The 27,389-nt window shown below is 35.3% G+C and overlaps 1 protein-coding gene and 1 long non-coding RNA gene across 4 annotated transcripts in view; one reads left to right on the top strand and one right to left on the bottom strand.

Moving 5' to 3' along the window:
• The window catches only part of LOC149204701 (glutathione S-transferase U15-like), a 136,497-nt gene that overhangs the window by 48,346 nt on the left and 60,762 nt on the right, over nucleotides 1-27,389 (top strand). The window lies entirely within an intron of this gene.
• The window catches only part of LOC149204702 (uncharacterized), a 29,879-nt gene continuing 28,651 nt past the window's right edge, over nucleotides 26,162-27,389 (bottom strand). For all 3 annotated transcript variants that reach the window (XR_016251798.1, XR_016251799.1, XR_016251797.1), the window contains 3 exons: nucleotides 26,720-26,782; nucleotides 26,538-26,567; nucleotides 26,162-26,418 (listed from right to left, as the gene is read on the bottom strand). This is a non-coding gene — a long non-coding RNA (uncharacterized LOC149204702). The remainder of the gene's footprint in view (nucleotides 26,419-26,537; nucleotides 26,568-26,719; nucleotides 26,783-27,389) is intronic.

Here is a 27,389-nt window from a genome sequence, read left to right as displayed (position 1 = left end):
CAAGAGCTATGAATGATGTTTCCATCTCCTTACTAACTTTAAGATATGAAGATATGAATTGAATACTTGAGGTGATTTATAAATGGAAGTGCCATGGCTTTGGGTCATAGTCATGGTCATCCTTGCAATTGGGTTAGGTGTTTTAGCATGTATCCATTTTATTTCAATGATATGACCCCAGCTTCGTTCCTGAATTCAGTTTTCGTGATTATGAAATGCCTCGTCCTAAATTTGGTTGTGAAAATGTCGACGGCACATGCAAACAAACAGATGTAGTTTAAATTACTTGAAATCATTTCTTCATTTCCTTTTTTATGTCTTTGTGCTGAAATTTTTACATACTAAACAATTCGAACGTTAATGGATTTATTTTATGTTACACCTCAATGATATCAATTCTTGGAACTGGTTGTGATTTGTAAAAAAATGAGACCTTCTTTACATATTTGATGGCTAGATTCTTTTTAATGGTTTGTTTCATTGCGTTCTAATCAATTTAGAGGTTTTTATTATTATTATGAGTATGATTAAGCATGATTGCATAAATGGAGAGTATTTTTGCATTGTTTCTAGTGATTTTATTCATAGTTAACCCTTCCATATTTGTGTCCTATTCTGGCAAAATCAAAAACGTTATAACTACAATGATATTTGAGGGAACTAAATACCTGAATCAGGAAGAATGATTTTAACCAAAAGTAATAAAAGTACCTTAATGTTGAACAAATGACTCATCATCTGTGTAGTAGTTCCTGCAAATGGATGACCCCTGGAAAGTAGCAGTTTTCTGTACCTTAATGTTGAACAAATGACTCATCATCTATGTAGCAGTTCCTGCAAATGGATCACTCGGATAGTAGCAGTTTTATTTATTTGAGATTTGTGCAATCAACAACTCATTTTTCTAGAGTATTGACAGCCGAAAATTAAGAATTGTTTTACGATGCCGAAATGGTTTTTAGCTTTTTCAGGTAGAGTACTTTTGAGCTCTTTTCTTCATTAACCGCTCTAGAGTTTACAAAAGGGATCAATCCATAACAGGAGAAACATGGTGATGTACTCCTCCATGGGTGAAATGAAAATTAAGTATCAGAAAAATTCCCTAGGCTTGAACAATGATAAACGCTTTCTAAATTAAATGATAATCACATAGTTAAAACACCAGTGTAATTGTATGGGGAGGCATTTTTCTTTTAACCCTTTAAAACATGAAGTTAATGTGGAGATATGTTAATCATCATACAACGAATCAAGTTTAATGACAACCGTTGAGTTTATTAAAACAAATGATTTTGATGAAGGGTTTACGGCACTTGATATTAGATATGAGGTTACTATGTTTAACAATACTCATTGAGTCAAAAGGCTCTCTTGTGAAATGGTTGTTTTCCATATTGGGTTTTCTCACACTAACTCTGTGTCAAAACCTTTATGTACTTCCTTGTTATTTTAAGTGAGCTTAACAAAATCTGCTTACCTAAATAAATACCATTTACTTAATAAAGATATTTCTTACTTTTAATTAAATTATCAATTATTTTATAATTGAAAATTTAAAGTTTTTCGCCCATGTTAACTAAATTATTGAGTACTTATTAGTAATACATATATACTTCAATTTCTTTTACAAAATGCATCACAATGAAGAGAGAAAAACCCAAAAAAAAATTCCTACATTTGTTGTAGAGAGAACGCAGGCCTCAAAAGAAACCTATACTACCGCAAAATAACCATTCATCTCAGAGACTTAAAGAGGATACATATAATTTTTGGATGTCCAGTGCAGCTGCTTTTGCACGGTTGAAAGTTGAAGCTATTATGCCGGTTCTTTGATGAGCGATGAGTGGAGAGCACCGAGATGCGACCTATCAAGTATGTTCTTGCACCCACCCTCTGTCAATTTTCAACTGGTCTGAGCCTTCAAATGAACCAATAGTTTTCCATTGAGGTGGTCTTCTACATGCAGTAATCGATGGTTATGTGCTCGCCTTTCCATCACCCTTCTATTTTCCACCTTGGTTGGTAGACGCTTGGGCATTCTGTCCTCTCAAACCTGTCTCTATCATAGGCCATGATACCTTCCATATTTGTCTATCCTAGCTATTGCATGCGGTTTGGCTCATTTCCTTCCTTACATGACTCTGGTGCGGAGTTGTTGGTCGTCTCTGGTGTCAGATGCTAGATGTATCGATCTTTGTTTCGTTATTAACCCATCTCCACTAATATCTTATCTTTGCCTCCATTATCTTCCACTGGGCTCATTCCATTTTTTGCGCATCTACGCGGAGGAAGATTGGTTCTCTCTTGGTTTTTCTTTCACCTATATACTTCTGTATTTGGTCCAATTTCACTTTCGTTACGTTTTCGGCACCTGTTGTTATTTTGTTGATGGTTCACGATGCTCTTCACTCGGAGAACGCTCAGGGAATAGGCCAGTTTTACAGAATCCCATGTTCATTTCTAAATCTTAGTTTTGTCTCTTGAACTAGACTATTTACTCATGATTTATGCCTTCTGTGGAGTATATTATTCTTTATTTTTTAGGGGATAGTTGAACTTTCTGTATATGTCTAAAATATTAGTTTATTTAGTCTCATATTTACTCATCCTGGAGGTCTTCTCGTCTCCCATTACTATTTTTCCATGTCTGTGTTTGATTTCTTTGGTTGGTTGTGGGTATCCATAAACAACCTCAAGAAATATTTTGTTATAACCAAGCCTTGCACTGACCTTCGCTTTAAGTTAGGTCCATGGTGGTGTGTTTATGAAATTTGTTGTTGCTGTATTATTTGCTCTGATGTATCTTCCTGAAGCTAAATTCCTCAGAGGCGAGAGGTTCTCTGATTTTTCTGATGCTGGAAATCTTGATTTGAATTTCCCGGTTGATTGGTTAGCCATGACATAATAGTCGTGCTTTCTCTCCAGCTTCCTCATTAATTGTTCGTCGCCACATAAAAATTCTATATATACGATTGACGGCATATATTAAATCCTTTTGTCAGATGGGAAGGTTATGGTGACATGGATTCTAGTCCTTTTGTCATCATTCCTTTTTCGTTCCCTAGGCCTTATAACTTCTGGTTAGTGTCGTACTCTCGTTCTGCACCGCAGTCTTGACCTATCAGGTATTTTATTCCAAATATTTCCACTTTTTATTAAAACCTTGAGTGTCCTTTTTTGCTAGAATATCCCCTTGGGATCTCCATCTCTAACTCTTTGGAGTTTGTGTTGTCCTCTGGCATGGACTTTCTTTCTGACACTTCTGCTGCATCGGCCATGGCTCAGGCTACCATGGACACGGAGAAGGTCCTCGCCAGCCATGCACCAAAACCTAACTGGAAAGCCTCATTGCAAGCTAACATCATTCCCCTTTCCCATTCTGAACAGTCTCAATGCAGTGTTGGACTTGCATACCATTTGCGGCATAAGAAACCACACCCTGTTAAATCTTCCCCTCCTCCTGATGCCATTAACCTAGATGGTCCTTTATTATTTTATAGAATCACGAGTTTACATAAGAGGGCACTTATTGGTCGATGGCATTTTCTGTCAATGGAGGATTCACAAATCAGATCTTGGATTGCTGCCAAATGGGCTCCTCTCCTGGGTTACTCCCTGACCATTTTCGTCTCATGAATAATTGGTATAATTTTCATTTTCTTTGGGTTCGAGACTTGAAGATTATTTTCTCTAAACCATGGGTTCGTGACAAGATTTTTTTAGCTCTTCACAGATGGTTCATTGGATTTAATCCTCTCAGATGCACTCCCCAAAATAATTATATATGGTTGAAGCTTCCAGGATTACCAATCGAATTGTGGACTAAAGAATCAATGGAGAAAATTGGTAATGCTATTTGTCGGTTTATATATGTCGATCCTAGGTGCATTGGGGCTACGTACAAATGGGTGGTGTGGATCCTTATAGAAAAAAATTTCAGGGGTGGATTTCCAGAGTCAATTGACTTATCATGGGAAAAGTCCAAAATCCAACAGCGGTTAGATTATTGGGGCATCCCTTTTAGATGTTATGCTTGTCATAAAATGGGCCATCTTTTCTCCCATTGTCCCCGGCATCCAAGTGGTAAACATAAGTCTAAGTTTCAATCAGAAAATATTCCTGTGTCTACAAATGAGAGAGTTAATATGAAAAAGGAATGCTCTATCAATAAAGAGGTTTATCGGGCTCCAGTTTTCTCAATCGATCACCTTTCATCGCCTAGAGGTCTCTCACCAGATCGATCTTCTAGCCTACCTCGCTCTTGCTCTTTGTCTACGGACCCTTCCCGTTGGTATATTGACATTACAGAGAATCGCCCCCGGTCATCCTCCACTTCAAAACACCCCATTCAGTCATTAAATGACCCGCTTGCTAATCTGCTGAATTTCTTAGTCATCCCCTCGTCACAAGAGCCGGTCCCGGATTTACCTATTCCCCCCCTCCATCTTTCCCCAGCCTCACCGGGTTGGCCCATCATCTCCTCATATTCAATATATTTCTTTGTCCCCACAATCCCCCGCCTACCATATCCCCCCTCCCCAAAGGATTCTGTCTCCCTCTCATACCCACGGAACTGATCCCAAAGGCAAAGCCCCATGTATTTCGATCACCCCTACTAATTCCCCTGGATCCTCGACCAAGAATTCCTTCGACTGTGATTTAGACTTTCTTCTAAAATGGACTTCTTTGAAACTTCAGCCGCTTACTGTCCACCGACCTAACCCTTTCCCTTCCCCTATTATTAACCCAAATTCGGCATGGAATATCACTGTTCCGCGTAAAGAGAATCAGGAAAGTAGACATTTCAGGGGTAGGAGAGGTAGACAGGATGTGTCAATTCGAGACCTTTCCTTAATTGACATTCAAAACTCAGAAATTGCTATTGATGATATCTTTGATATGGGGCCTCTTAGAGCAAGCCAGCCTTAAGAAGTCCAAAAATGATTGACATCTTATCGATGAACATTCGGGGTCTTGGAGCAGACCCAAAGTTTTTGGCTCTTAAAAATCTTTTTCTCTCCTCAAAATCCAAAATGCTCCTAATACAAGAAACCATGCATGATAGTCTTCAATCTATTTCATATTTTAGGCGGATGCTTCCATCATGGCATATGGTTGCTACAAATGCGGTGGGTTTGTCAGGGGGTTTGGCTGTTTTATGGGATCCAAAATGGATATCGGCGGTTGCATTTCAATGTTTTGCTGGTATACTTATTTTGGCCTATTTTCGTGGATCTCCCGCGCCCGTTCATATATTAAATATATATGCTCCATACAAAAATCGATATCCTTTTTGGGAATATTTTCTCTCATTGGAACTTCTTGAAATTGATTCCCTTTTAGTTGGAGGAGATTTAAATTGTACTCTATGTAACGATGAAATATGGGGCAATGGCAGGAAAAATGACGTGGTCGGTGGTTTGATTCGTGATACCATCCTGCAAAATAATTTTGCAGATGTTCTGCCATCTTGTCTGGGGCCCACATGGGACAATGGGCGATCAAATGATTCATACCTGGCTAAAAGGCTTGACAGATTCCTCTTGCATGAAAGTTTGATTGATAAATTTGGTTCCCCATCCATGAATATCATTCCATCTTTCATATTAGATCATCGCCCCATTCTATCCATTGGAATTATGTTGGTCGAAGATTTGGATATCCTTTCAAATTCAACCGAACATGGCTCGTTGATGAACAATTGAACAAATTTATAAATGAAACCTGGTAGCTCTCATCTATTCTGGAACATAATGTATCTCAGCACTTCTTAGATCGACTATCTTCTCTTCGGAATGGGGTAAAAAGATGGCAACGGGAGAAATCAACCTCCAACATAATGGCTCTAAAAGATATATGTAGGAATCTGGAGGATTTATCTGCTCACTTTAAAAATTCCAGTATGTCTTCTACTATTTGGAAACAAATTTGGGACTTAGAGAAAAGAAAGCAAAAGCTATTAGCAATGGAAGAAGCTTCATGGCGTCTAAAGAGTCGAGCTATATGGCTCAAAGAGGGGGACAAAAATACAAAGTTTTTCCATAGATTTGCAAATAAGTGGCGGGAAGTTAACTCTATTTGGAAGATCAAGGATGAAGAAGGCAATTCATTTACTTCCCAGGAGGACATTGCTAGCGAAGCAGTGAAATATTTCAAACGGGCCTACAGCAGAAATATTGGTAGCGACTTTTAGGATATTCTATGGGGTATTGACCCGTATCCTACTATGTTTGACGAAAATCAAAACAGACCCCTATTTTCTGAGGTTTCCGAAGAGGAATTATTGGTTACAATGAAATCATTTCAGAAAGACAAATGTCCAGGACCAGATGGCTAGACTATGGTCGAGGAATCTAGAGCTCATGGTTATATAAGCCAATATATTTCCTCAACATATATAGCATTGATTCCAAAGAAGAAGCTCTCCACTTCTTTTTCAGACTTTAGGCCAATTTCATTGTGCAACGTCCTGTATAAGATCATTTCAAAAATTATTGCTATTCGAATGAGGAACATATTATCTCTACATTTATCCCTTGGGAAACACGGATTTATAAAGGAAAGGAATATTTTGGATGCGGTGGCTCTCACTCAAGAATGCCTGCATTCCATGCATTGCAGGAAACTAGAAGCTGCTTTATTAAAAATTGACCTTAAAAAGGCATATGATAGCGTGGATTGGGGCTTTATTCGCTGCCTCCTTGCTAGGATTGGTCTTGATGGCAGATGCTCTAGATGGATTATGGCTTGTGTGGTTGATGTTAATTATGCAGTCCTTATAAATGGAATCCCTACTCCTTTTTTCAAAGTGGCCAGGGGGTTAAGACAGGGTTGCTCCTTGTCTCCGCTCCTCTTCATTCTTGTAATGGACTCTTTGAGTCTACATATAAAGAGAGTAATTCTCCTAAATAAATGCAGGTCGCTCCCTATCTGTAGGGGCATCAACATTTCCCATAATATTTTTGTTGATGATATTCTTTTATCTGCAATTCTGTGTAGGGCATCTTGGCTATGTCTTCATAAAATCTTGGGGAGGTTTCAAAAAGCCACTGACATGTGTGTTAATGAAGGAAAATCTTCTTTTCATGTCGAGAATATTGATGGGGATCTTATCTCTTTCCTAACACATCTATTCAATATTAAAGTTGTTCATATCCGGAATGGGCTAAAATACTTGGGGTTCAATTTGAAATCCGTGGGATATTGTGTGTCAGATTGGTCTTGGATTCTTGACAGTTTTTATAAGAAGATCGCTGCATGGGAGTACAAATGTTTATCCATTGGAGGTTGCGTGATTCTAACTCAGGCTGTGCTGGTGCAAATCATGGTATATTGGGCACATCTCTTCTATATTCCTACAGCCATTATCAATAGCCTAAACAGGATGACTGCTAATTTCATATGGGGAGGTCATAGAGAACAAAAAAAATACCATTTGACAAAACTTTCGATGCTGGCTCGTCCTAAAAAAAGGGAGGATTGGGCATTTTGGTCCTAGATATGTTTCGGAAAGCCCTCTTTTGTAAATCCATGTGGAAAGCAATTATGGGGAAGGCTATATGGAGTAAGGCCATTAGAGCAAAGTACATGGACAACAAAGATATGTCTTTCTGGTATAGACAACACTTCATTGGTTCCTCTCAGGGTTCAGCTATATGGAGAGGATTCCAGAAATTAGAACTTTTCTTCAGACAAAACTTGATATGGAAATTCCAGTCCGGGACAAATATCATAATTGGTTTGGATGACTTTGCAGGTGCGGATGGGAAGATCCATATTCCCACACAATTATTAAGAGCTTTACACAATAGAGGTATTTTTTTCTGGGACAAAGCCATTCGAAATTGGGAAGGTGCAATTCCAATTTGGAAATCTACAACAGATTTACATCTAAGCGACGATCTGGGAATTCAATGGAATTCTATCATATCTTCATTGCGGGCTCATGGTATATTTCGTGCTGCAGAAAAGGACTTCCTCATATGGAAGGGTCATGGTGGCTCTTCATCTGTTTATGTCAAACACATCTACCTACAGCTACTAGATTCAGAATCTGATCATATAGATAACATCTTTCCAATATCATTTTGGAAAACAGGCTTCCCCTTAAAGATTATAATATTTGCTTGGCTGGTTTTTTATAATAAGAATCTCACATGGGAGAATCTTCAAAAGAGAAATTGGTGCGGGCCTGCCATATGCCCCATTTGTAAATCAAACTCTGAGAACAACCTTCACATTTTTCTCCTCTGTCCTCCATCTCAGATGATTTGGCAGAATATCACAGCCCATTTTGGTTACAACAACATCTCTTTTCTATCCATTCCAGAGGCTTTCAAAGAGTGGAGTAACATGTTCATCGATTGGAGGCCCATTCCATTACTGACTATTTGGGCCATATGGAAATGGCGGAATGGGACGATTTTCAATTCCATGAAGGAATCACATTTCTCTATCTTTGAATCTATCCTCCGCTTATACAGTGCACTTGGATTGCCACGCCAATCCAGAATCAGGAATGGAAGATGTCCTCTGTCAAGGGACCCCACGGGCATTCCACATGCTCTTTTTCTGACGGAGCTGCCCAACTCGGTACTTGTGCCTGCGGAGTATACATTATTCCAGAGGTTGGTCAATGTATTGAAATACATTGGCATAGAGGTGCCGGATCCAACAATAAAGCAGAAGCTATGGCCCTTGCTGGTCTTTTATCTCTTTGTGACATTCTTTACTTACAAAAGCTTCATATTTATGGAGATTCGAAAGTCATCATCGATCATGTTCAGTCAAAACACATCATAAAAAATATCAATATTTCAGGATGGCTGAACAGGATTGAGGCCATATGGAGCTGCAAGAGGGACTACACAGTAACCCACATTGACATGGACAAAAACAGGTGGGCCGATGCTTTATCTAAAAAGGGCCTATCATCTCCACAAGGTGTCTAGAGGAGGCAGATAACGGTGAACAACATCTCTTACTAGATCCAGGACTTCTGCATGCTGGGTACATAATTTTCTATTCAATGATGTCTATCTGGTATGTATCTGTTTCCCACTATTTAGTCTTCCTTTTTTGAAAAAATTTCACATATTTTTGATATATGGAACTGATTTCTCCCTAACAGTTGTGCCTTATATTATATTTCTCCATATGATCCATATGTAGCAGATCAGGAAATGGGATTTTTGTCCATTCCACTTTATGTGGCTATTAACCTCATATATCTGCCAAATCTGATAGTTTTCATATATATATTGGTTGTACAATTTTTTTTTTTTATGAATATAATACAAATATATAGCTTTTCTCGTGCTGAAAAAATATAATTTTTAGATGTATTACATGGTTTAAGGACTATGTTCATTATATATATAGTTATAGTTATAATTTTGATGCTATAAGTTCATACTAATCCACTCAAGTTAAATTAGAAAGTTATATTATAAATTTTACAGTTCAGTTCACATTCTGGCACATTCGATCCGCTCTCATATAAATTACTCATTTTATTTAATCTCAGGCGTTAAAAGCCAGTTCAGAGCTAATTAGATTTAGAAAGAGGTTAAAAAGAACCTAAAAAATTAACATTTTTGAGTTCTAAAGGCATTGAGAGCGGATTATCAAAGGAATACAATTTGCCATTGGACCATGAAGAAGTATTGATATTGTAAATGGTATATATTGAAATTTAAAATTGATTAAATGTAAATGTATTATATGAATTTACTTTTTGTGTAAGTTTGGCAATATTTTATTTTTCTATTAATCATATATAGGTGGGTAAAAAAAATATGCTCAATTTGTAACATACCCCGATAACCTCGCAGGCAAAAGTAGGGAGTTAGAATTTTTATACAATTACCACAAGTAATTAATCAACTCAAAACCCACAAATCATTACTAACCATTAGATATAACATTCACTAATACATCAAGTATATTGCAGTGAAAGACAATAAGATATATATCCATTTTCATAACCATTAACCATCCATGTGGTAGTGTTCTGACATAAGCTGTCTCATGAATCCCTGCATTCATTTCTTGATATCCTTAACCATATTAAATAATCATGCACTAAGACATTCCGCTTGTCACAACAAATAAAGAACCATCATCATCAACAGACACATAAGGCAATCACATCAATCACACCATAGAACACGGATATACCCTGGAAACCCCGTAGGGTGAAAACCAGCAAACGTTTAATCTTCTTATTAAACGCTCGTGAGGGTTTTCACCCCTCACTCAATGGCTTATAAGGGATTCCATCCCTTAACCATTGTATTAAAATCTTTACAATAAATTATCATTAAGCTATCACATAACTAGTTGAAAGCTAATACAGCTTACATGTAATCTTTATTTACATACCGCCACATACAACATCCCTTGTGGCATAATGGTTCCAGCAAAAGACAATACTGCAGCTTGAATCCCTCTGCATGGACGAATAATCCTCTTTCGTGCCATAATGTTAACACACACTATCCTTGGCACCATCTGCCATCGTCTCCTGTCAATGCAGTCATTAACAATCTTGACAACAAGATTAGTTACAATAACATTCAAACAATAATCAACATCTACTGTCAATGCAGTCATCAACAATCTTGGCAACAAGATTAGTTACATTATTAAAGAATCAATAAACAATGTCTAAAATAGATTCTTTAGCATCGTCTCATATGCAAAAGCAAGCATGACTTACCATTAAACTAGCATATATACCCACAATGTTTACTAATGTATAACTCCTTTCAAGAGAGTTCTAACTCATTAGCTTACGTAAAACTGAGAATAGAATCAAAACCAGATTCCTATTTTCCAAAATAAGTAGCAGCCATAATAATAATTCCTTCAGTGCATGCATTATCATAGGTTTTCCCCACCAAGAAAATATATCAAATAATCTTTTCTATCTGCATGCATCAACAAATTTTCTACTGAGAAAACATGTAATTTAAACATTCTCTCGCTGCACATAAATAAAGAATATCACACAAGGTCAACTTATCTTTCTATCCTTCGATATCTTCGTCGCCATAGCGCATGCTGAGGTCCCTATAAGTGAAATATAATCGCTTGCTTGATTTGCTGACTAGCATTGGATTTCTTTTCAATACATTTCTTTCGAAAATGAAATTCATGGCCTGTGGGATGAGCTCAGGAACGAAGTCTGTCCTGAAATTTGAAGTCGCTTCCAAATCTGACGTTGTCTTTGGTTGCGTCTTATCCGGCATGGTCGTCACTGGGGAGTCAATTGAATAAATCATGGTGAGAAAGTCTTCACTGGATCCTCCAATCTCCAGCAGCTCTTCATTTTCACGACACACGGTTTCTTCGACACACGTTCTTTCAGAGAGTTCGGCTTCTTTCTTCATCACAGTCTTCGCTTCTCCGCCGCTTCTATTCTCATTATCATTTTCAACTGTATTTTCTACGACTTCAACATTACTAATCAGTATTGAAACCTTGTCTCCCTCTGTTCTCATTTCAGCGGTTTTGTTTTTGACATTTTCCTCTAAAATTTTGCCAGTTTTAACCTTAGAGCTCCAGAGGTTTCCTCGTCCCATTCACCCAAAAGAAAAACATCGAATTGAGTTTCCATGTCAGCCTTCTTTGAAGTTTGAACAGAAACCACAGTTTCAGAGCTGCATTAAGTTTCCGAGTTGAGAACTGAAACAAAAATAAGGAGATAAGGATCTGTTCTCCACCAGACGTTAATATATGCCGCAGGCAGATAGTCCAAAGCCTTGAACCTGACAAAGCCTGTATTACTTGCGGTAGAAAACGAAATATCAGAAATACATTCCCCCTCTGCCGAGTCCCTGCTCCCAAATGGAAAAACATTAACACAAGGCAGCAGCACCGACTTTCGTGGACGCACTATACCAGCATTCAATGAAAACATTAAGGTATACCACCTGCCATTTAATTAGCGCACCCACCTCAACACAACACAAGATTTCCGGTTTTAATAACAACCGCACCATGAAACAGAATACCAAGAATCCAAGAATCAGTTTCGAATTATAACTATTCATAACTGATAATCACACTGAGCTACTATGCACCTTCGGTTTATAACCGACCCGTAATATCTCATACGGTTTACTATGACGCGGTAGGGATGTTACATACTCCCCCCCTTAACATGAACACCGTCCTCGGTGTTCTTCTTTCATCGGAACTTGATATTTTACTCGTGATATACCAGCTAAACCACACAAAATGTGATCCTTTCCTTTTAAAATCAACGATTTCATTCCAAGGAAGGACGACAAACAAAATAGTATTGATATAATCATAAAAATAGATCATTAGTTATAAGCATCAATAGTCATAAGCATTTGTAATTGCAAAAAAAATATGCAACTTCTAATCGCCACCACTTGGCCTTTATTCATTCATAATAAACAATTCTTTGTGTCAACTTACCATTACTTAGCATATAATTTTTTTGAAAATCATGAATACTCTCATGTAAACATTTAATAGTGGTTGGACAATTCTTCAACCTTCCATGGTAAGCAATTCCTGTAATATATGTCTAACAAATTCAATTACGTTAGCCACTATATTTTGAGTCAAATAAAATACGTTTGACTAGCAATCAATTGCAAATGTTAGATGCTTTCTAAATCACAGTACTTTTATAAGTACTTAAAGAGCACTAACACTAATCAACCAATGATAAATCACTGCCCACGTGCACACTGCATGAATTTTCATTAAAGACATCCATAATGTACTTCTAGAAGTACCAAAAGAGCACCTAGCTCTCTAACCATCAAAACTGTCAATCACTGCATCCAGCAAAAACTGTCTTAGCTCCCACTAAGATGTTCATAAAATTAATAATACAATAAAGGAATTAAAATTTCCAATTACTCCTTATTGAACATTAAACTCATTTCCTATTAAAAGTGCATAACACATTTCACACAACTATATGTAAAATTTATTTCTAACATAACATATAGCTGATTAGTTAATTCCTTTAGCCATGAAACCACAATGGACTAAAGAATTCCCAACACATGGGAACTGGTTTACATAACCAAACCGAGTCATCTTCACATCCAGACAGTTTCTTCGATAGAGACCTTACCAGGTCTAACATATAATCCCACTGGCCAACCAGCTCAAGAATTCTAGGGAGAGGAGATCTGGGCAGACAAGTACCATCAACCCTTCCGGGCAGGTAGCTGCCATCAACCCAACTCCGGGCAGACAAGTACCGTCAACCCCTCCGGGCAGGTAATTGCCATCAACCCAGGCACTTGCAGGTCCTACTCGACCGCAATTACACTGGTCTCGCCAGTAAACGCAGGTCCTACTCGACCGCAATCACACTGGTCTCGCCAGTAAACGCTATCTGATCCTAACCAGACGTAGCGTACACAAGAAATTCTTTCCTCTCACGCCATCTGATCCCAACCAGACATAGCATGAATATTTCTCTTTTTTCATCTCTTTCTCAAAGTAATTTACACAATGAACCATATGAACATTATCATTAGCACAACAGACATGCATGTATACCATGCATTTACACTTAACCCCAACATGGGTCCACAACATCAAGATTGATGGGAAACATATCCATCATACACGTTGTATGCATGCAAATTGTCCAAATAACATAATTCATGCATATCATATAACATCATTCTTTCTCATTTATAATTGCATTTCATATTGCAGCAATTTATGTGATGAGTTTTCTTGTTGCCATTAAGCTACCACTACTTAATTCCATCAGCAACGTTAGTTATAAATATGCATCAGTTACCACGTATTCCATTTCCAAGAATGTTCATGCATACAATATTGTCATGTATAAAAGCATATGCAAATACTCATTAATGTATAAATGTCAACAACAGTTGAGTTAATACTCTCAGCATTCCCAATTTTGCCATAGTCTGTTGTTCCAATTCAAATCATCATTAATGGAGTATTATCTTACGTTTACTATGGCTAGCTTTAGTCATGCATTGTTAGTGTAATTAAACATAATTCCTCTAACATACAAGAACATAACTCTTATGTCACAATGACTAATCTTTGTGCATACTATTGCTTATCATATAAGCCTTTCTTTAATGTATGCAACCCATATTCCTTTCACTAGAATACTACCAGCATTTCTTACAATAAACCACATACCTCTTTCTTAAAGGAAGTCATTTTAATCCTCATTTCTCTATCTTCCGATGTGAGGATTTCTCAAGATTCCCTTTCAAGAAATTATTAAAGATATCTATCTTTAGGCATAAAAATTCAAGATACAAAAACAAGGTTTACTTATCCTTTATGTATCAAAATCAAGCAATCAACACAGCTCATTCAACAAGACAATCTCTCCAAGAGATTATTATTTTCAAGGAAGCTAGCATGACCACTTTCTCTAAGTACACACAGACTCATAATTCCAAAGTCAAAATAGCTACCAATATGCAACATGTGTCCTCCTAACACAATTACTTTACTTTAATGCACATAGTTCTTTTCATGCAACAAGTAAGGATTTTGGTTCTTGTATGAACACTATTCTAATGTGTCTTTAAGGAAAGAACCTCTATTTTTATTTTCGAAAAAATTATCATAAAATCATGCATCTTCATACATGAAGTATGCATACTCTTAGGAGGAGACGATATTTATGTATATATGTAATATATTCTTTCTTCAAGAATTTAGGGATGAATATCTATGTGCCTAGAAGCACATTCTTAGTTAGCTTTTATCATGCATGTAATGCATAGTCATATCACTAGAGCTTAGAAACTAACTAGAATCATAATGCAATTAGCATATACATATATAAATATATATATTTTCCAAGAAGCTTTTATCAATTAAAGATACATACTTTAATTCAAGAAAACTTGGCCACCTTCCATGCTATGTCCTCAGGACATTTATATGCCTCATCCTCTTTCTCAAGAAGATTCTTTGGCTATATTTAGCAAGGATTTTATTCCAAGAAAGACAACAAGAGACAGACATTTCTCTCACAAGACTCACATGTAGTCCTACTAGGAGGAACTACCTATTCTCTTTACTAAGAAGCAATAACCAATTCTTTTACTGCAAGTATTATCATATTTTCTCTACCAAGAAAACATATAAACAATCAATCTTTAACTGCATGCCTTAACCCTTTTTCTTTACCACGAAAATCTATAAAAGAACCATTCTTTTATTGCATGCATTCAAATACTTTCTCTACTAAGAAATCATATAAAACATTCATACATGTTCTTCAAGTAAGTGAACAAGACACTTATCTTATCCTTGGATCAACATGCATAACTAACAAGTTAAACCACCCTTACCGGAAGCAATTGCTCTACTTATGCAATTAGAAGCATAATCTCCTAAGTGTCACACACGCACCAAAGTTACCACTTGATGCTAGATGCAACAATTATCATAACAATACTATGTGTCCATTTCTGAATAATGACTTCAAGGAGACATTATGAAAATCATTAACAAAAACACACTATAGATATCATTTCCAACTCCTTAAGCATGGTCAAGGGAATACTCACATGCACATCGAGCGCTATCTAGTCATTAGAGTTTTCTGCAAGATTCTGATACCCAAAGCTTGCGCTATCTGGTCACCACCAGACTTAGCAATTTCTTTTTCCTATCTCCGTCTGTCCCTACAGCACGGTCTTCTTCCTTCTCCTTGCTTCCATTTCCTTTGGAAGCATCTATAGCTGGGGAAGGTAGTTAGAGTTCACTGACAACTGTATTAACACAGGTAGTCTATTAATGAATAATTATCACATGTAGTTATAACATGAATGGGTCCTATAAATGTTACCCACTGAACATGCCTCAACAATTAACTTTACCCTGGAATGCAACATGCATAAGAAATCCATCATTCCCATAGTAGAGATAAATTCAACCATTATTAAATCGAGGCTCCAATGGTTTTTAACATAAGCTCATACCATGCTAATGGATTTCACTTAATTAGAGGGTAATCATCATTAAATCTATTAAGACATAAGCATATACTATTCATCATGCATTCTCATGGTGAATAAAATTAAGAACTCTTCTCATGCACAACTGGTCTATAGCACCGAGAGAGTAAAAATCTTCATACACACATTCCATGCATGCGACATCAATCAACCTTCACTTGGTTACGAACTGTAACAATCTTAGTCCAATCGAATTAATGCATATAAGTTCTATGGGTTAGTCATACAACACTAACCAATCTCAACTACCAATCGTCTTCATGCATCCATGACAAGACTGAATCAAAAGTTAGTTATGACAATCAAGTTTCGCTGCTTGACTCATTGCATGTTTTCAATATCTAAAGGGGTTCTTCTAATGTCCTTTTAAAAACAATTTTTTTTTTTCATCCTATTCAAGGATGTTTCCCCTGATTTATATTCATGCATTGGCTTATTAAGTTTCGTTCATTGTAATTTCAATCTAGTTCAATTTATGCATGGTTGTTATGGCCATATGTGCAAATCAAAAGTTGGTAGTTGATTGTCATTTCCTCAATGAGTGTTCAATATTGTTCTTAAGTGTAATGAGTGTTCAATTTTGTTTGTAAGTGCGACAAAAGTTTCGTTGTCTTTTATCCTCATCAGGAATCCAACGTTATGAACGTAGTTATGTAACAACTTATTACTTACTTCTCAAGAAGTTATAAACATGAATCACACCTGTCATGCCAAAAGTAGTGTATGACATAAATGAATATGCGAATGATTAAACTCATACCTGAGTTAATGCCTACTGATGGCGTACCTCAATATCCTTTCCGCTTACCAATTCCCAAAGGCGCCAGTATTGCAACCTTTAGCTCTGATACCACTTGTAACATACCCCGATAACCTCGCAGGCAAAAGTAGGGAGTTAGAATTTTTATACAATTACCACAAGTAATTAATCAACTCAAAACCCACAAATCATTACTAACCATTAGATATAACATTCACTAATACATCAAGTATATTGCAGTGAAAGACAATAAGATATATATCCATTTTCATAACCATTAACCATCCATGTGGTAGTGTTCTGACATAAGCTGTCTCATGAATCCCTGCATTCATTTCTTGATATCCTTAACCATATTAAATAATCATGCACTAAGACATTCCGCTTGTCACAACAAATAAAGAACCATCATCATCAACAGACACATAAGGCAATCACATCAATCACACCATAGAACACGGATATACCCTGGAAACCCCGTAGGGTGAAAACCAGCAAACGTTTAATCTTCTTATTAAACGCTCGTGAGGGTTTTCACCCCTCACTCAATGGCTTATAAGGGATTCCATCCCTTAACCATTGTATTAAAATCTTTACAATAAATTATCATTAAGCTATCACATAACTAGTTGAAAGCTAATACAGCTTACATGTAATCTTTATTTACATACCGCCACATACAACATCCCTTGTGGCATAATGGTTCCAGCAAAAGACAATACTGCAACTTGAATCCATCTGCATGGACGAATAATCCTCTTTCGTGCCATAATGTTAACACACACTATCCTTGGCACCATCTGCCATCGTCTCCTGTCAATGCAGTCATTAACAATCTTGACAACAAGATTAGTTACAATAACATTCAAACAATAATCAACATCTACTGTCAATGCAGTCATCAACAATCTTGGCAACAAGATTAGTTACATTATTAAAGAATCAATAAACAATGTCTAAAATAGATTCTTTAGCATCGTCTCATATGCAAAAGCAAGCATGACTTACCATTAAACTAGCATATATACCCACAATGTTTACTAATGTATAACTCCTTTCAAGAGAGTTCTAACTCATTAGCTTACGTAAAACTGAGAATAGAATCAAAACCAGATTCCTATTTTCCAAAATAAGTAGCAGCCATAATAATAATTCCTTCAGTGCATGCATTATCATAGGTTTTCCCCACCAAGAAAATATATCAAATAATCTTTTCTATCTGCATGCATCAACAAATTTTCTACTGAGAAAACATGTAATTTAAACATTCTCTCGCTGCACATAAATAAAGAATATCACACAAGGTCAACTTATCTTTCTATCCTTCGATATCTTCGTCGCCATAGCGCATGCTGAGGTCCCTATAAGTGAAATATAATCGCTTGCTTGATTTGCTGACTAGCATTGGATTTCTTTTCAATACATTTCTTTCGAAAATGAAATTCATGGCCTGTGGGATGAGCTCAGGAACGAAGTCTGTCCTGAAATTTGAAGTCGCTTCCAAATCTGACGTTGTCTTTGGTTGCGTCTTATCCGGCATGGTCGTCACTGGGGAGTCAATTGAATAAATCATGGTGAGAAAGTCTTCACTGGATCCTCCAATCTCCAGCAGCTCTTCATTTTCACGACACACGGTTTCTTCGACACACGTTCTTTCAGAGAGTTCGGCTTCTTTCTTCATCACAGTCTTCGCTTCTCCGCCGCTTCTATTCTCATTATCATTTTCAACTGTATTTTCTACGACTTCAACATTACTAATCAGTATTGAAACCTTGTCTCCCTCTGTTCTCATTTCAGCGGTTTTGTTTTTGACATTTTCCTCTAAAATTTTGCCAGTTTTAACCTTAGAGCTCCAGAGGTTTCCTCGTCCCATTCACCCAAAAGAAAAACATCGAATTGAGTTTCCATGTCAGCCTTCTTTGAAGTTTGAACAGAAACCACAGTTTCAGAGCTGCATTAAGTTTCCGAGTTGAGAACTGAAACAAAAATAAGGAGATAAGGATCTGTTCTCCACCAGACGTTAATATATGCCGCAGGCAGATAGTCCAAAGCCTTGAACCTGACAAAGCCTGTATTACTTGCGGTAGAAAACGAAAGATCAGAAATACATTCCCCCTCTGCCGAGTCCCTGCTCCCAAATGGAAAAACATTAACACAAGGCAGCAGCACCGACTTTCGTGGACGCACTATACCAGCATTCAATGAAAACATTAAGGTATACCACCTGCCATTTAATTAGCGCACCCACCTCAACACAACACAAGATTTCCGGTTTTAATAACAACCGCACCATGAAACAGAATACCAAGAATCCAAGAATCAGTTTCGAATTATAACTATTCATAACTGATAATCACACTGAGCTACTATGCACCTTCGGTTTATAACCGACCCGTAATATCTCATACGGTTTACTATGACGCGGTAGGGATGTTACACAATTTGTCCCAGGAAACGAGGTCTGTTAGCCACCCATCCGCATCATATGCCTTTTAAAATTTAAACAGTTTGAGAATATCTATCCACGTTAAATAAGCTATTGTATCTACTATATGTTTAATAGTTTTATTATCAAAGTAAAAGCTATCCCACCAGATCATTGTTGTAACAACAAAATTGCATTACTTCCTAGCTTCTCTTCATTCAATCATCTAATGATTCAATGGGAGTAAGGTCTTTAGCACTCGACCTTTGCATTTCATTCTGTAGCAGGCTTTAAATTTGTTTCTCCATTCGGCCTAAGCGGGCATTCTGATCCTGTTGCACCTGTATAGCCTGAGTCTCCCTTTGAATCTCTTTTGAGCTTCCTCCAAATTATTATTTGTTGTTATGGCCCATACTAGTGAGTTCTTCATAACCCAGTGAAATTAGACTCTGTTTGAATAGAGTTTGTCTGCCTCCGATATGTCCCAGGTCAATGACCAATGGATCAAAAAAATGATTTAAGTCAGGATTCTAGTCTTGTGTTAACTTGTTCGTATTGCCATTTGTTGTTTCTGTAAGCAAAGGTCATTGATCAAAAAAATGATTTAAGTCAGGATTCTAGTCTTGTGTTAACTTGTTCGTATTGCCATTTGTTGTTTCTGTAAGCAATCCTTATCTTAATGATGATGAGGATTATAATGCAAATAATATATGTTTGAAATTTGTCATAATAGGCCCCTTCGTAGAATGGAAAACGAAAGTTTTAGAACGAAAACATGGGAAACTGAAATTTCCGAATGAAAACGCTGAAAAAAAGGGTAACAATGTAACAATCGCTGAGTCTACAGTCAAAACCGAAAATGTGAAACTGATATTTAATGGTATATGTCGGAATCTCAAGGATTCTGTTTAGTGTTTTTGTTTTGGATTTAAAAACATTTTTTATATTTGAAATATAGGTAAACTAATATGAAGTAATTACATAACTACAATAGTTCCAAGACAAAAATACCTTAAACTCAAAAAAAAAAAATTTCAAAACAGGACATTATTCATAAACAAAAAATTACACGCAAGGTCCGCATGGATATGGGTATCTTTTATCACCCAAAAAAATATAAATTCAGATAAATAATGTTATATCACCGTTCAGCGTTAACCAGCATAAGCTGAGAACGTGCTTGCTCCTTGGACAATCTGAGTTTCTTCTTGGTGTCGCCTTCCTGATCAGCTTCTTCATCGCTAACCCTAGAGCAAGCTCTCTCCGCCTCCAATTCCAAGGTGGCATTGCGCTCTCTCTTGACGTTGATGGCGTAGCAGTTGCTCTCAGTGTTGATTGCACAGCCGGAGTCGACATGAAAAGACGGTAGGCCGCTGTTCGGTGACGACACATTAATGGTGACCGTCTCTTCGTTCTAGTAACAGGAAGCAGGCAATTTGTTCACATCGATTCACCTGGGCATAATTCATCACTACTGTAATTTTTCCAAATTGTTCTGAACTTCCAATTGAAGTCGTCATCCGACCATTTATAACAATTATTTTTTTTTAGGGAAAATACTACACAATTCTGTCGAAGACTACTTAGATCCACCCACTGAAATTTCTTGTCTATGCATAATCAATTTTCCTATGCATTCCCCAAATCGAAATTAGAGGGTTTCATTTCAATATGAACAATTGATTAACAACAATGGCAATTAGAATCAGACAATATCAGAACCATAAAAATGCATCTAGAAAGAAATTTCTCAGATATAATTATTTACCTTGTCAAATGAATGGATCGCCACTATTGTCTTCAGAAGAAGAAGGTCGCATAGCATGAAATCCCGGTGTCTCGAACTAATTGTGTTGTGCATCTTCGTTGTTTCTGCAAGCCATGAGATTATCAAACATTATCAAACATTTCTGAAAACATTCACAAAGAGATTGCAGCATTAGTCGTTGTAACAGGTATTAATATGATCAGGTCACCAAAAGATAATCCAGATTGAATGTTGAAACCTGAGTGCGAACCTGCCGCTTGTTAGGGTTGGTGATTACAGGTGGATCTGTCCATGGCTGCAATTCAAAAACACACAGTTCGGGAGGAAACGAAATGGGGTAATAATGTTTAGTAAGGTGACGTTTGCTCTTGACACACCATGATTACCACCATGCCTACCTTGCTCTTGACACACTATGATCACCACCATGCCCACCCTTAGGTTTCAGAATATGCGTCAATCCTTTACCGCTAAGTTTCTACTGATCTTTGCACTCCCTTTCATGGCAGCCGTCCATGAAGCTCTTAGACTAAGAATATTTGGTAACACTTGATCCTGACTCTTGATAAATAAAAAATAATGAAATTCCATCAATGCATTTCCATGGGAGGTTGAAATATATACGGTAACTGGTTGAATTATTTTAAAAAATATAAGATATTCCATAATTAATTTAATTAAATAAATATAAATATAAATAAAATAAATATAGTTTCAAGATATTTGGAATAAATAATTATTATCTATCTGTTATAACATTTTCAACATGGAATATAAATATTAATGTCAGTCCCCACAAATAGTAAGGAGTTAAAGAATTTTGTTATAAAGAAGTTGTCGAAGAGTATCTAGGAAAAAAAATTGGGTGAAAAGAAGTACTATGTTGACGAATCCAACCTCACTGATGATCTCCAACAAATGAGTCCATTGGAGCCAACATTTCCTCGAGAGAAAAAATTCTTATTGGTCAATTAAGAACTAATTCTAGTTAAAAAATAACTCGCATCAACTTTGGTGGTATGATGGAAAAGACACTCTAATTTCTTGCACTTTCAGGCTAGTGGAATCAAAAAACATTTTAGTTTGGAATGTGATGCTTTCAGAAACATCATAGATATCTATGGAAATATGTTAACAACTGTTTATTGGCATTGTCTTTTCAATTAGGGGATTCTTAGAAGGATGTGTTGGCTTATCATCAATTTGAATAAGAAAATGGTGAAAAACATTGAACCTAGTGGCCGTATAGATTATTTTTAGTCTCATGCACGTTAAGATCTCACTCACTCATTCATAAAAAATTAATATCACAAATATTATTATTAATAAATTACAATAATATATATTAAATTAAAAATAATAAGTATATTAAAATATAATCATTTCAAGTAAATTATTTTGCACAAAGAAATTGATTTCATATTTAACATGTACATAGTAGCTAGTTCCAAATATTTAGCTTAAATATAGCTTAATTAAACTAAAAAACTATAAACACAAAAAAAAAAACTAATTGTATTGTTGAATGCTAGATATAAGACTTTTGTGATCCATAATGTAGAAGAAAGTCTTTCGGATTAATCACATTGATAGGAAGAAAGTCTTTCGGATTAATCACATTGATAGGATTTGGCCGACATTTCGAACCAACTAATAAATAGTAAGGATGCAACATTGCCCAGAAATAGTTGTTAAAAACTAGTTGTTGGTGAATTGGTTAATAGGTAAAGAAATTAATTATTAGGGAGTTAGTGGTAAGGAGTTATTTCATAAAAATATTCTATTTTTAGTTAAGAATAGTTGTTAAGGAATAATTAAAAATAAAATATTGAATTTTAATATTATCGAATTAATGTAAAGAAATTATCTATTAATAAATTATATCATCTTATTTGTTAGAGGTTGACTAATTAGAAAACTAGTTGTTATGAATCTAGAAATTTTATCGCGATGTAATCAAATAATTATTAATTTATTAAATTTAAGTTTTTATTATTAAAAGTAAAGGATAACAAGAAAAATAATACTAGAAATTTTATGTTGTTAGGCCAAAATAATAATAATAATAATAATAAATAAAATAGGGGGTCAACGCAGAAAACAAAACAAAATAAAATAAAAAATATGATTAACAAATATTTTATTTTTTATATTAATATATATATATATATATATATATATATATGTGTGTGTGTGTGTGTTTAATTTTTTATTATTATATATAATTTTTTATAATTAAATTTATTAAAATGTGTTTTTAATATCATAATAAATCACTTTGAATTGAAAATATTGAGAAAAACTATAAATCATCACAATGGAAAAAATAGAAAATAACATAAAATAAACATAAAAATAAGAAAAGAAATAAAACTAAAAAATAAAAATTAATAACTAACAAATATGAAAATTACTAAAGAGCCCATAATAAGACCTCAACTAATCACTTTACAAATAAATAAATTTAAATAATAATAAAAAATAACATAAATTAAATTCTCAATGTTAAATTATGAGAAACAAAATTCATACTACCATGATTATAAAGTGTAATTTACAACCCGTTGGATTTACTTGGTGAAAAGGTAGGTATGAAAACCTGTACTAGGTTCGCTAAGGTGATACCTGCTCTATCGTAAAACTGCTATCAATGGCCTGTTGTGATCTTGAGTCAGTGACCGTAATGAAAATGCAATTTCTGTTTCTCTTTTGGCCGGATAAGATATTGATATATTTTGCTGATGCGACCTGTTATATAATTTTCCAAGTTAGGTAAACTATACTTTTTTGGAGTTAGGCATATGGACAAAAATGCCTATAATTTTTCAGAGTTAGGCATATGGACAAAAATGCCTTTGGCTGGCCTCTATAGATTTCGTTGTGTCTTTTATAGATTGAGACGGTTTCCGAGAAAAACCGGATATATATTCTATTCCAAAGGTCAACTTGTTACACTGCTCCATAAAGGAGGGTTTTAAGACAATATTTGAGACAATTTTTGGGTAAATTGTCTTAGCATAAGACAAAAGGTTTTAAGACAATATTTGAGACAATTTTTGGGTAAATTGTCTTAACTTAAGACAAAAAAAAACTTGTGTATTGTTTTGGGTGTCTCAAAAATTATTGTCTTAAAGATTATTGCCTTAAAAACTATTGTCTTAAAGATTATTGTCTAAAAAATATTGCCTTAAAGATTATTGTCTTAAAAAATATTGTCTCGATAAAGACAATATATAACATAAGCATTATTGTCTTTTAGGAAACATTTTCATTTTTGTCTCTTTTGAGACAATTTCATTTTTGTCTCTCTAGAGACAAACACTCAGATTAGAGACAATATGTCTTTAATACTAGCTATATTGTCTCTCTAGAGAAGATAAAAAATTTATTTAAAGATCACTTTTGTCTCTTTAGAGACAATATAAAACAATGAATCCAGAAGTATCTCACCATTGAAATAAATCGATATAAAACCATTTAATTAAAAATAAACTAAAAAAGCATTGATTAATTCATTTTAGCGCATAGTGGAATCGAACCACCAACCTCCTGTTTGTAGACACTCTTCCATTGAGCTAGCACACTTTAAAAATTTATGGCAATCCTCAAAATTACATATATAGCCATTGATTTATAAATAATAATAATAATAATAATATTAATATTAAAAAAATTGCAGCTACACAATGAATTTCAAACAAAAAAAATTGCATATCTCAACACACTTGATGTTGTAACACCCCTCCTTATCAACCTTGATAAGTAGAAGTGGTTATTGAAAAGAGTCAATTCCCAAAGCAACTTTTTGGGAATGGGATCTAAAGGTCTCTTGTTTTTACTTGCCAAAATTTCACACCCTCCCCTCCTTACCAACAACATAAAGTTCAATTGATGCACCATCTTGTAAAGACTTCTTTTTGGTATCTATTAGACTAGTTCATTTCCTAGAAGGATATTTGACTTTGTTGTTTTAGTTCTCATGTCATTAGAGTACATTAAGTCATGTAACTATTTCCCTAAGAGTGGATAATAACCATACCTGCATTATGTTTTAAGGAGTTACCTTTGGCTTGTAAGTTAATAACAGTACTTAAGGTATTGGGCCCCTCCTATTGTAATTCACAACCTTGATATATGGATTGTTTAGAAAATTCAATAAGATTCTGATATATGGATTGTTCTTATTCAAGGTCTTGCCTAAATAAATTCACTGACGAGCTTATACTATGCTCACTCTAAAAAGGACTCCATGCACAAAAGCTAAAACCTCAAAATTAGCATACGCTGTATTTTTATACAAAATATTGAAATCCATAAAATTGTATTACTTCACCTGACTGCCAAACTGTACAATTCCTTTTAAATGGTTAATCTTCAACCATACAATATTGTACTTCATATCATCCGCACTAAGCCTCTTTATAACAGAAAAATCAGAAAATGGTATCATCCTTGACTGGACCGTGATTTTCATTGTTTGATACACTTGTGATACTTGGAAACATGCAAGGGCTAACTTCAAAAAACCTCAAGAATTCTACTTTTAGAAGACACAAGAGAATGCGTACACTTTAACATCAAAGTGTAAGAAATATACCAAATCCAAGATTGACACACCGTATGGCATAAAATAGTAGAGACAAATGAACTGAACAAAGTAATAATTAATTTCCCCATCATATTTTGTAAGTTGTGTAACTATAAAAGTAGGTCACAATTACAAATGACAAGTAGTGACACCAAAGAATAATAGAAAACATGAAACGAAAGTAGGAATTAAATCCCATCACCTGTTGTAATACACTCTTAAAGTAGTTAGCCTTTCTGAAGAACGAATGTGTTTCTCCAATTTCACTTATGGGACCGAAGAAGATGAAGAAAATTTGTCACTAAGCTTAGAGAGCCTGCCTAGCAATGATTGAACTCTATCAACACTACCTAAAGGGTAGAAGTCATTTTCCAATAGATGATACAAATTTTTCACTTCTTACAGAACACATGTCATGACACCTTTGGAAACCTAAAACATAATAAAGACACAAGCTACCCACATATGTAGACGTTGCCACATTATTTTCATGAACCCAAAGAGCCTTTAAAGTAGGTACAATTAACTTATATTCACTTATCCTCGAATGTTAACTTATATTTGAAGGTAAGAGTTAACATAAACCATCTTTTTATAAATAATAATGGAGATACGTAGAACCAAATGGTTGGTTATGTTTTCAAGCCCTCATTCGGTTGTACCACATCCTACCATAGTTTGAAGTGAAGACGCTTTTGAATTATGAAAAAATGAAGCGCGTTGTGATTATATGGTACAAAAATTTAGTATAAGCTATAAATATAAGTAGACATAGTAAAATTTGTCCTAATATTGCACCAGTACATTCTATCCAATTATAATTGAAACCATGTAGCTTGCTAAAACAAAAACCTGTACAAGCATAAAAAGTGCTTAGAAGAATATATGTGTGCTTTGACTTCTCAACAACATCAACAAAATACTTAATTTCAAAAATAAATTATTTAATGAGCTCCATACATATTACTTACCACTTCGGATAGAAGTGTTGAGCGTGACAACTGCCAAAAAAACATATTATTATTAGACATATTGGAAGAATACTCCTTGAACTAAGCATAAAATATTATACCTATACTAGAAAAACCTGTACAAATGCAAACATCTCAAACAACGACAAATGAACTTAAGCCTTTTCATTGAAATAACTTACCACTTCTCTGGCATCCATTTTAGAATCCAAAAACAAGGAGCATAACCAAGTTGGATGTGTGACCTGTGCAAAAACAAGGAGCATAACCAATATTCCAAGGGGATATTTCAGTGAATATTGGAAGCAAAGAACCCTGTTGTTTGTACCGCTACTTCTAATTGTGTATGCCATCATTTTAGGGATTGAAACTGAGTTCTGGGCAACGTATTCATTCCTATAGGATTGTTGAAACTATCTCAAAGGTGGACTGATATTTACACGGGGAAGTGACCGAAGATTGAAGAAATTGTTCCACTTTTCACACAGGGGTTTGCATAAAGAACAAGATTGTTTGCTGCCTTGGAATTTAGCCGTGTATTCAAGTTCCCTTTATCTCATTTATTATGTCTATATGGTTGAATTAAATGCAAGCTTTGTTTTCACTCAAATCTGATATCCTATTATAGTACATCTCTAGATAAATACACATCAGATTAGCATGTTGATATTGTTTATTTCCCATTTATGCATGGTTATAGAGTTAAATGCAAGCTTTGTTTTTACTAAAATCTGATATCAGTCTATAATGTAGCTCCAGGTTAATACACATTAGATAAGAATGTTGAAATTCTTTATTTCCCATTTATGCATGGTTCGTTTGGCAATGAATTACTAAAGAAACACCTACAAC

The sequence above is a fragment of the Pinus tabuliformis genome, chromosome 1_2 (assembly GCF_031772625.1).
Source record: "Pinus tabuliformis cultivar Carrire ecotype Pingquan chromosome 1_2, CPIR1, whole genome shotgun sequence".
Taxonomy (NCBI): Eukaryota; Viridiplantae; Streptophyta; class Pinopsida; order Pinales; family Pinaceae; genus Pinus; species Pinus tabuliformis.
The sequence above is the reverse complement of the archived record's forward strand: the minus strand, read 5'-3'. Positions and strand labels throughout refer to the sequence as shown.